The sequence below is a fragment of the Marmota marmota genome, unplaced genomic scaffold (genome assembly GCF_001458135.2).
Source record: "Marmota marmota marmota unplaced genomic scaffold, marMar, whole genome shotgun sequence".
Lineage (NCBI taxonomy): Eukaryota > Metazoa > Chordata > Mammalia > Rodentia > Sciuridae > Marmota > Marmota marmota.
In genome coordinates this window covers 567,983-580,110 of record NW_026000305.1, presented here as the reverse complement: position 1 = coordinate 580,110, position 12,128 = coordinate 567,983, and the positions used below count along the sequence as shown (strand labels likewise).

Sequence of the window (12,128 nt, the reverse complement as noted above, 5' to 3'; positions counted from 1 at the left end):
TATATATATATATATATGAAAAATACAAAATGTGTTCATTCACATGTTATTTTAAAAAATGAAAAGATCATATTTTAAGCACTTGATTATTTAACTCAGCCTGATCACCAATGACATAAATTTGTATTTGAAAAGTTACAGCAAATTGACATATTTTTGAAAATTTAATATGTACATATATTACCTTTTATTGAAATTATATGTTGTTTTCTTTGGCCTTCTCTCTATTCATTACTAATAGTTATTTTCCATAATCAGAATATTAAGCAGTTTTGTTAAGATTGGGGTGGGCTTGTGGCTTAGTTGTAGAGCACTTTGCTGGCATGTGTAAGATACTAGATTTAATACTCAGTACCACAAAATTTAAAGTATCCCCTAAAATGAACAATACTTTTTTAGTACCTCATTAAAGCAAAGAGAAAAAAAAAATAGATGAGCTGGGACTGTGTGCTATAGCTCAGTGGTAAAGCACATGCTTAGCATACATGAGGGCCTGGGTTCTGTCCATGGTACCACAAAATAAAATAGATGATCTACTAAAAGTCATAGTAAAATTCAGTATTGTTTTTATGTGTGTATAAACAATAGGATAGAATAGAGCCAAAATGACCAAATATATCGACCATATAAAAATGTTAAGTTGGGGCTGGGGATGTGGCTCAAGCGGTTGCACGCTCGCCTGGCATGCGTGTGGCCCGGGTTCGATCCTCAGCGCCACGTGCAAGCGGAGATGTTGTGTCCGCCGAAAACTGAAAAATAAATATTAAAAAGTTCTCTCTCTCTCTCTCTCTCTCTCTCTCTCTCTCTCTTTAAAAAAAAATAAAAAAAAATAAAAATGTTAAGTTGATATAATTTACCTATTAAAAGAAAAAGACTTTCAGATTGCCTATTGAAGTAAAATTCAAAAGTGCTGATTTTCAAAATATATACCTTAAAAAAGGCATTTAAATTCCATATTAAGCCAAGAGGGACTTAGCAGGGACAGAGGCAGGAGGATCACAAGTTCAAGACCAGACATGGCAATTACAAAAGGTAGTGGTAGTGCTGGAGTTGGGGCTCAGTGGTAGAGTGCTTGCTTAGCATGTGTGAGGACCTGGGTTTGATCCTCAGTGTCACATATAAATAAATAAAACAAAAGATTCATTGATAACTAAAAAAATATTTAAAACAAGGCAATGGTACAGGGAATTTATTGATGATGCTACTATAAAGAGCTGGGCACACAGGCATTCACCACTTTACAGGGCACCAATTACCCATGGATATATAAATGAATGCGAGATATCCTAGCATATAGGGCAAACATTTTCCCCACATTCTCACTAGCATGTAATGGTTGCCAGGATCAAATTCTGGTCCTTCTTATCTCCAAACACATGCCCAACCACTGTTTCCATATTTATTGCCCTTCTATGTTACACTAGATGCCAACAAAGAAAAAAGACTCACCAAAGAAGGTTCTGTGCTCCACTGATGTTGTAGTATAGGGATGCAGATTTGATGACTCCCATTGTCATTTAGCCAATGCCTTACTGTTCATTCTACTGGACTATTTCAGAAGTGCAGTAGGAAACTGCCACATTTGTGTCCAACTGGATGGAAAGTAAGAAGAGAGGAAAACACAAGGAAGAACGGAAATGATGAGGTGGGACCAATACTTCTTTTGGGTACATTCCCAGATGCTGCCTCAAATCTTCTATGTTATGGGACAGAGGAAACAGAGTGGGCTGGCAGTGACATATATATCAAGATCCCACCACATACCAGACATTCTGTGGGGCTTTCTTTTTCTTATTACAGTAAGTCTGTGAAGAAAGCACTCTTGGACCCATTTGACAGACTAACAAGCTCAGATTCACAGAAGATATGCCCATTTCCAAGGTGGAACATCAACCCTTCACCTTCTACTGAGCCCAACAAGCTGACCTCATGTAGATAACAGTTTTCTAGTGTTTCAGGGCTGACAGTGAGAAACTCACTCAATATGAAGGCTAAGTTATATCATGCCCTCTTGATTATCACCCTCCTTTTATTAATGAAGATGATGGTGAAGATGAATTCCTGCCCTGTGGTCAAGAGGCCTGGGTGTGGGTGCCACATGGGTTTTCTCATTTCTGACATACTGAACTGAACCAGGAAGCTGCATAAGCTGTTGGCATTTGGAAAAGAAGACTGAATCTCATTTTAATACTAGTAATTCTAGCCAGGATTAGTAATTATCCCCATTACTTGAATCAGGCAACAGAAATAAAAAGTTAGGTAACTTGACTTAAAACTTGCTGACTTAAGGAAGCAACCTTAAAATAAATGTTCCAGGACTCAAAATCTGAAATGATTAAAAGACTAAACTTTTTCACCTTTGAAATCTGAGCTGACATAGACATTTGATATATGAGGCATTGGTATTCACTGGAATTTGGCTGTTCTCTTGAAGACCATGTGCTGAAAGACTTTTAAAATATTAACTATAATTACAAAATATAGGTAAAGTATAAAACAGTATGAAAATGGGAGAAACTAAACTATTTCTAACCTATATTCAATCATGTGTTTTTGTTCTTGATGTGTGGAATATTCTTAAATAATCCACATGAAAACAAAATGAAATCCCAAATACTTACCAACACACCAAAAAGAAACAGTCAATCAGGCAAGTCAAAAAATGTAATGTCAAACAGGGTCCCATTATAGAAAAGAATACGTTTATGAACATAGGTTTATGGATATGTACATGTGATTAAATACAAGTTATTTTATTACAAACTGAGAAAATCTTGAGAATGGGCATGAATAAATTGATGAACATTCTTTTCTTATTCAGGATGATGAAAAGATAGGGAATGAAGGGAGATACAAAATAATTTCAACTTCTAACATACATTTCAATTATGTTTGATACGTCTTGTGCATGTGCAAGCCCATGTGTGTGTAGGCATTTGTGGTGTACTGGGAATGAAAACAGGGCCTGACATATTGCCCTGGTTTTCATGTCTTAAATGACAAAAAGAATTAAACAGTAGTGTGACAAAGTTATTGTGATAAAGTTTCATAAATAAGAAAATCTGTAAACTCAGTCAAAAAGTTCATGGTATAGAAACACATTTATGGGTGAAGAATCATGCCTATGTACATGGGAAATGCCTATGTAATTCAATAACTATAATCACATGTTTTCACCATCCTGAGGGTGGAGATACCAGCAAACAACAGAAAACCCCACCTATTGGATGAGAAGGGAAGCAGGAAAGATACTGAATTCTAACAAAAGCATCCTTATATTTTCCTTCAAGAATTTCTTTTCTTTTTTCTTCTCTCTCTCTCTCTTCTCCTGCCCTCACATCCACAAAATTTGTGAATCAAAGTACTTTTTGTGATTTAGGCTACTGAGGACTGAACGTCTTAATAGTATATGACAGTTGTGTTGTATATTCTTTTATCTCTTGTTTTAACATTTTTAAATTTTTCTTAATTTTTATGTTTGTTTTTTGTACTCTATTATCTTCCCACTTACTTGTCTCCCCAAAATCACTTTCTTTCTTTTCTCCTGCTACTAGCCAACTACTTTAGATTCCTCTTCATTATTCCTAAAATCTAATAACTCTATATCCTCACCTCCTACCTCCTTAACAGCTCATCCTACACCCACAGTTCTCTCTTTGTTCACCATAAAAAACTGTAGACCCTTTTGCAAACCTACTATTTATATTGTAGATAATAATTGAACTCACCATTTCTATATATTGTGACAAAACCATAAACATCTTAATAGCACCTATTTGGTTTAAGGCTGTAAATACTAGTAGTGGTAATAAAAACTGGTACAACAACTGCAGTTTGGCAGCTTCTTACCATGTTAATCTTATATCTATGTTATGATCCAGATATTGAACTCCTAAGTATTTAACTAGTGAAAGAAAGCATCATATTTTCATGAAAAGATTTATTCACAAATGATCATAAGACCTTTATTTACAAGCACCCCACATTGGAAACAACCCCGAATCCAACAACAGGTGAATGGATAAAACAAACTATTCTATAGCCATATAATGGATTATATGTTGCAACAAAGAAGAATGAGCCATTGATATATGCAACAAAATGAATAAATCCCAAAATAAATAGGGTGAATGAAAATGTCAAATCAAACACCTTTGAGATTGTTTTTCATCGAAGTCTTAGTACATTGAACCTACACTGTAGTAAAAGATGTGGTGTGTCTACTTAGAGACAGTGCGTAGGAGGAGTAGGCATACCAGGTTCTAGAGAACTAAAAATGTTGTGTCTTGGGGAATGATAATATTTAGTTCTATCTCGTTATTTTAGGAGATATAGCAGGATACTATAATAGAGTAAATTGTATGGTATTGTTATTTTTGAAAACACTAAATTCTTATATCTTGTAGGCACCTGGCTACTTAAGTTGTTAAATATATATGAAATTAAAAATTCTCAATCATACTCATCACATTTTGTCTATTCAACTGCCTCAGAGAGCTAGTGACAACTGTGTTGGGCAAATGTAGATACAGAATATTTCCATCTCTGTAGAAACTCTATTGGACTAATGTACAATATACTATTCTTACCTATGAAATAGAAGAAAACTCATATAAACATTATACTTTCTTACATTTTTAAAATTCTAAGGTTAAAATAATAAGTCAATGATGCAGATTCTCTTAAAAATATTATATTTACTAAATCTGTGTGATGAATAGAAGAAGAACTATCAAGCAACCAAATAGTCATGAGTAACTCTACAACCCAGATTGAATCCTCTAAAATCATGTCCTAGTAAAAGGAACCAGGGTTCCTTGGAGACATATCTGATTGCAGGTCTGGATTGTGACTGTACCTCACAAGAGAAACAGGCAAAAATTTTGAATAGACACTCTGCTAAAGAAGATATACAAGTGCCAAGTATGTAAAAACATCTCAACATCATTAATCATTAGGAAAAGGGAAGAGAAAACTACAATGAGATATTAGTACATTCCCATGAGGATGGCCAGAATTGAGAAGACTGACTATACCAAGCACTGATAGGATTGTGGAGGATGCAACTCTCATACAATGCTGGTGGCCATGGAAAAGGGTGTAGCCATGGCAGACAGTTTGGCAGTTTCTTACCATGCTAATTTCTTTTTTTTTTTTTTAGTTGTAGTTGGACACAATACCTTCATTTTATTTATTTATTTTTATGTGGTGCTGACAATCAAACCCAGTGCCCCACACATGCTAGGCGAGGGCTCAACCCCAGTCCTACCATGCTAATCTTATATCTAAAATATGATTAGTCAGATACTCCTAAATATTTGCCCTAGGGGGGGAAAACATGAAATAACTTATTCAAAAGTGCTGATAGCAATTTTATTTACAAGAGCCATAAATTGGAAAACAAACAAACAAACAAATATCCAACAATAGGGGAATGTATAAAACATTTTGGGATAGCCACATACTGGAATACTATTTGGCAATTAAAAGAATGAATAGGCTGGGAGTATAGCTCAGAGATGGAGCACTTGCCTAACAAACACAAGACCCTGATTCAATCCCCACCAGTACAAAAAAATTGAGTTGATAATGAACTATTGATAAATACAATAAAATGGATGAATCTACAAATAAACAGCATGAATGAAAGAAGCCAAATCAAAAAACACAAACACCTCTATGATTACATTTAAATACATTTCTTGGACATGAAACCTAATCTATAGCAACAGAAGTGCTGTGCTTGCCTGGACATAGGGCATTAGTGTGGTATGAAAGCTAGCTACTACAGAACTGAAAATGTTATGTCTTGGAAAATAATAAGAATAATATTGAGGTCTACCTGGTTACTTAAGTGACCATAGGTGGCATTATTATAAGAGAGCAAATATATAGTATTATTTTTGAAAATAGCGAATTCTTATATGTGACATTTTAACTAACACTTTATAACTTCCTGACTTCTTTTAAAAACTCAATATAGACCTGGTGGGGTGGCAGACACCTGTACTCCCAAAGACTCAGGTAGTTCAGACAGGAGGATTACAAGTTCCAAGTCAGCCTCCATAACTTAATGAGGTCCTATGCAACTTAGTGAGACCCTGTCTCAAAATAAAATAACTAAAAATGGCTGGGGATGTGGCTCAGTGATAAGGTGCCCTTGGGTTAAATCTCAAGTACCAATGGACAAAAACGTGGTGACCATGAAAGAATACATGGTCACATTACAATCTCAAATTGCAAGGAAGACTATCCATAGTTCAATCTCAATCTGAGAGAGTCTTGGGATCACTATTATATAATTAGGTGTTATTACTGAGGGTCCCAGCAATCCCAGGGATGAGAATTCTTGATCCACTTTTACATGGAAAGTAGATACAGGACACCACAGTCACTAGCCCCACATCTCCTTCCCTTACCAAACAACAAAGCACCAAGTTCCAAAACCACCGGAAGGAAGCACTGACTCAGTGACCAATGTCACGGGTACAACTAGGTAGTGATTGTAACAACTAGAAGGTACAGTGGGCTTTTTACCAGGACCTTTTCCTTCACTTTTTCTCATCTCTGATCCTCTAAGTAAAATTCAAAAAGGAATAAGAAGTGGCCTAAACTCATACAGACATTTATGATCGGTCAGTAACCATACAGGACATCATGCTGACTGCGGCCAGAAGGGTCCCTACATCTCTTTCCCTCTCGAATAAGTGGGTCACAGGAACAAGGTGAATTAGGTCGAGATCCCTTTATCTCCCCACACCCTAGACCTGACTCCAAGAACCAATGGGCAGGACACTGTTCTTTTCACCAGAGCAAGTTGGTTTCCTTTAAAATGTCAGCACTCTCACCATGATTGCCACAATGACATAAGTTTTCTACGGAAACTGTGATTCCCAGGTTGGTTGGTCCTCAGCACCAGAAATGCCTTTGCTCGGTCCTCCTCTTTGTCTCCTGCCATTTTCTGACAGCAAAACACTTTTACTCTTCAGGCAGCTAAGAAAGTCTACTAATTAGAGGAACTAGGCTTAGACTCGGTCAATGGGAAGAACTCTTGCCCAGCTTAGTGGAAAAAAGAATGTCCCTGTCATCAACCACACCGTCATTATCAGAAATGCACAGACCCAACAGATAGAAGATTGGTAAGATCATAGTAGAATTCAACAGCACCACCAACTGACTGGCTATCATTGATATCTACCTGTAGAATTCAGATGGTTCTTAAATTATAATGGTTTGACCTCTGAACTGACCAGCTGATGGTCCAAAAGCATACCCATACCATTGTTTTGTTTTTTTTTAACTTTCAGTATAGTATTCATTAAATTACATGAGGTATTAAATACCTTATTATAAAAACAGTTCGATATTCAATGGTTTGTGGAACTGTAGGCTAATATAAGTGCACTGCATACTTTTAAGATAGCTAGACAAAGCCAGGAATGGTGGTGCATGTGTGTAAACCCAGTGACTAGAGAGGCTGAGGCAGGAGAATTGGAAGTTGAGACCAGCCTCAGAAACTTAGCAAGACCCTAAGCAACTTAGGAAAAAAACCTGTCTCAAAATAAAAAATAAAAGGTGTTTGGGATGTAGTTCAGTCATTAAGCACCACTTGGTATAATCCTCCATACCAAAAAAAAAAAAAAAATAGCTAGACAATATTATGATCAGTAATTTAGGTATATTAAATGCATCTTTGACTTCTGATATTTTCAACTTATGAATGGTTACTGTGATACAACTCCATCATAAATTGAAAACCACCTATACTTTATCCAAAAATAGCAGAATACACATTCTTCTCAAGTTCACAAGGAACATTCACTGAGACAGACCACATCCGGGGCCATAACAAATTCATATTGTGGTGATGATTGTACAAAATGGTGATTGTACATTTTAAAATGGTTAAAATGATGAATTTTATGTTATATGTATTTTCTCTCAATTCTTAAAGCATGTAAAAACTGAAGGAAGTGGTGATAGTAGCCAAGATGTGAACAAACTCCGAGCATAAAATCCCCTCATTGTACCATTTTCCTGGAATCACAGGAAACTGGGTAAAAAAGTATTGTTTTTTCCAATGCACGCCAAGTATGATGCAACAAATTCAGGTTGTAAATTATACTGTTTTGTGGGGCTGGAGTCATGGTTCAGTGGTAGAGTTCTTGACTAGCCATTAGGTTCAATCCTCAGCACCACATAAAAATAAATAAATAAATGAAAGGTACTGTGTCTGGGGCTGGGGCTCAGTAGTAGAGTGCTCACTTAGCACATGTGAGGGTTCAATCCACAACACTACATAAAAATAAATAGATAAAATAAAGGTATTGTATCTAACTACAACTAAAAAAATATTTTTAAAAAGGTACTATGTCAATCTACAACTAAAAAATATTTTAAAAAATATATTGTTGTGAATTCTAACCACTCCCTAAAATCTGAAAACTGTATCTGCAATAGAGAGCAAAAATTTCTGCTGGAGACCACTACCACTAATTCTATACAGAATGATCTATTTATTAAATTCTTTAGTAAGTAGGATACAAATTTGTATTGTTAGTAATTAGAATGAAAGAAATTATATGTAAAGGTTTATGTTACATGGAATACCTCTTTAAGTTTTATTTAAAGATGGACGCAGTATCTTTACTTTTTTATTTTATTTATATTTATGTGGTGCTGAGGATCAAACACAGTGCCTCACATATGCGAGGCAAGTACTCTACTGCTGAGCTATAACCCCAGCCCCAGAATACCTCTTTTTTAATTACCAAAATACATATATTCATGTGATTCCTATTAACTTACTCACATTTTCTTATTCTTGGTACTAAATATGTAGGTACACAACAAAAACAATCGAGGACCCAAGTCAATGCTATGGTTTCATTTTTATCACCATCAAAACCCAAAAGCTCACTTTACAACAGGGAAAAATAGTAATATTGCAATTGTTCCTTAGTTAGTCAGGACTGCTATCACAGAATACCATAACTGGTTGGCTTAAATAACAAATATTCATTTCTAATTGTTCTGGAGATGGGATGGTTGGAGATTAAGGTGTAGGCAGGATTTTTTATCTACCAGAGGCCCTTGTCCTAGTCTGCATAGACTATCTTCTTGCAGCATCCTCACGTGGCTGAGAGAGATGTTTCACATTTCTGTTCTTATAAGGCTACCCTCATGACCTCATTTAAACCTAATTACCCTGTTAAGGTCATACGTCCAAATAATACCACACTGGGCAGTAGGGATTCAACATATCAATTCAGGAGGAGGGGACAAATTCATTCTGTCTATAGATTATCCTATTTGGGGAAAGTTTAATAAATCCAAATTGTTATATTTATTTGTAAAGTATTATATTCCTACATTTGTAGATAAACTTATTAAATACTTTTCTTTCAGTGTATATAAAATGGATATTTAGGTGCTTCACAAAAGAACTGGCAATCTCCGTTTCCCTTACAAGTCTTCCTCCAGTGGATAGTATGTGTTGAATACTCAAAAAATCCTGTCCTAAGTATTGAGAAATAATGCTTCTGCTGTTTCATATATTCATGGCTAAAATAATTTTAAAAACTAAAACAAATCTGTAAGCTGAATAAAACAAGCCAGATCATAGGAGTACAATTCTATTTAAATGATTATATTTAAATGAAATTATAAGAAATCAAAACTGATCTGTTAACAAGATAAGTGATTGCTTGGTGAGGGGAGGATATTCTGAAAATGTGATTTTCTGGGATATAATGATTTAAGAGCACCTGGTAATTTGACATAGTGACTCCCTTTAAAAAGATGACCATATTCACATACTAGGTATCACTATATTAAGGCAAATACACAAGGAATTGTTATTTTAAAATCATTAAATTCTTATAAGGAACATTTTAAGCTAACTCTTTAAACATTTCAGGCTTAAAAATAATATTTAGACAGTGGATAAAACTGTAGCTACCCGGGAAGTATTCATGTTACGATTTCAAATTCCTAGAAGGATCTTTCTTGCAGTCAACTACATATTTCCACACTCACATGAGAGGTCCATGAGATTTGTTGATTATCATTAATAGAGAATATATTTAAATGTGTGTTAAACAGCATGTTCCTTAGCTAAACTAGCCATTACTTTACGACAAGGAAAGGCATTTCAAAGATGGGTCTCAACTATTACTATAAAGCATAGTACTTGCTGAAGGCAAATTCTACCTGCTGAACCTCTTCAAGGAAGAGATTAAAATAGCTTCTCTACCTTATGGCTATTTTGTGAACCTCATGTGTGCTATTTCGCCATGTACTCTTGTTCAGATCTATGAAATCATTTAAGACAGGTGTTATTACCAGAGATGGAAGTGTTGGGGGGCCTCCTGAGCACTGCTTGCTCTTCAGATCTGGAATAGAAGCTTCAGCAGCCATTATGACACACATCTTCAGAAACTGTCTTCTTCAGACACTTAATATGAGCTCAGTCACCAGAGGAAGAGCTGCCCAGGGGGAGAAAGAATCCAGAAATGACTATGCTTTATTGGAATAACTATATCTGTGGACCATGCTAGGCACTGAAATGAGCATTCGTGATCCCACAATAACCACAGAGCAATGGGGCTTATACGTGTGGTATCCCCGAAAGTTCTGCCAATCCCGTGGTTAAGCATTCTTGCCCCCATTTTACAGAGAAGCTGAGGGGAGGGCGCTTCCCTGTCTTACCCTCCCGCGCCCCGCCTTTACAGGGAAAGGAGGTCCAGGCCACCCTGGAGCAAGACATCACGCTGCCTGGAGCCAGGAGGGCCCCAAGTCTCTCTCCCTCTCCAGTCAGCAAAGGACCAAGTCCCAGAGCGGGAACGAGGCGACTTGGGCCAGGGATCCCTTCATCTCCCTACACCCCAGGGAGACTCAGCCCACACCAGGAGGAACCCACGATCGCTTCGGAGAACCAAAACCTGTAGGCTGGACGCTGCTCTTCTCAGGATAGCAGGTCGGGCTCCTTTCGAATAGCGTCTCAGTCGCATTCATGACGTCAGGTTTCTATGGCAACCACGATGCGGATTGGTCCCGCCACAGAGATGCCTCTGGGCCGGTGTCCTATTAATCCCCTAACCTTTCTCTGGAAGCAGGACGGCTTCATTCTTCAGGCCACCACCTGAGAAAGTGCACTAATTAGAGGAACTAGGCTGAGACTCAGGCAATGGGGAGAACTCTGTCCACACCCTCAGATGGGTCCAAACTCCTGAAGGAGGCGCCCTGCTCTCGAACCCGAGCAAGTTGGCCTCTTTTAGAATGTCGTCAGTCACCAAAGTCGCCATAATGACATCAGGTTTCTATGGCAATAGTGGTGCGCAGGCTGTTCCTAAAATCCGAAATGCTTTGCGCAGTCTTCCCGTCTGTCCCCCGGTTTCTCCTTTAAAACAATATGCCTTTACCCTTCTGGGCACCTGAGAAACATGCTAATTAGAGAAAGCACGTGAGGATGCTGGTAATCCGGAGCGCTCTGCCCAGTTGTTGGGACTAAGCACGTGGCTGTTACTAAGATCTCAGCTACTGCGGAGGTGGAAGGAGGATCCCCAAATTCAAAGGCAGCCTCAGCACCTTAGAAAGCTCCTAGCAACTTAGTGAGCCTCTGTCTGAAATTGAAAAATAATGATAACAGCGTCCAAGTGGGTACTCTTCCAAGAACCCCTCTTTGAAAAAGTTGATGGTGCAGACGAAATTCCAGTGTAGGGTCCTGTAGGTGGTAATGGAGCTAGTGTCAAGGTTTTAGGATTCCCGCGTCCTCTTTATCTACACTCTCCTTTCCAGTGAGACTATATGGGAAACTGTTTCCCTAACATCAAATTAGAATATCAAATAAAGCGACAGAAAATGATGAGGAATGAAATGAAATGAGTCAATCCTCTTCCTCTTTCTCAGCAAAGCCGTCCTGTAACACTGAGAAGCCCCAAATCTTGATTCATAATGTAATGGGGGGATGTGTTGCTTCTTTCTGCTACATCCAGGTGGTGGCCTCCAGAGCAGCTGTGCTCTTTGGTTTAAGTAACTTTCATCATTTCTCTGGGAGAGGAGAAATTTCTGCCAAGACAAACGCTGGTTGAAATCTAACTCTATACCATACACTGTGAATAGAATTT

At 37.4% G+C, this 12,128-nt stretch overlaps 1 long non-coding RNA gene across 2 annotated transcripts in view; it reads right to left on the bottom strand.

The window, feature by feature from the left end:
* Positions 1-11,297, bottom strand: part of LOC125614463 — a 38,202-nt gene extending 26,905 nt beyond the window's left edge. Inside the window, exons 1-3 of one of the 2 annotated variants that reach the window (XR_007345049.1) lie at positions 10,944-11,297; positions 10,345-10,487; positions 1,450-2,149 (exon numbers count right to left, since the gene is read on the bottom strand). This is a non-coding gene — a long non-coding RNA (uncharacterized LOC125614463). The remainder of the gene's footprint in view (positions 1-1,449; positions 2,150-10,344; positions 10,488-10,943) is intronic. The other variant, XR_007345048.1, reaches the window with a different exon arrangement.
* Between the last annotated feature and the right edge of the window lie 831 nt (positions 11,298-12,128).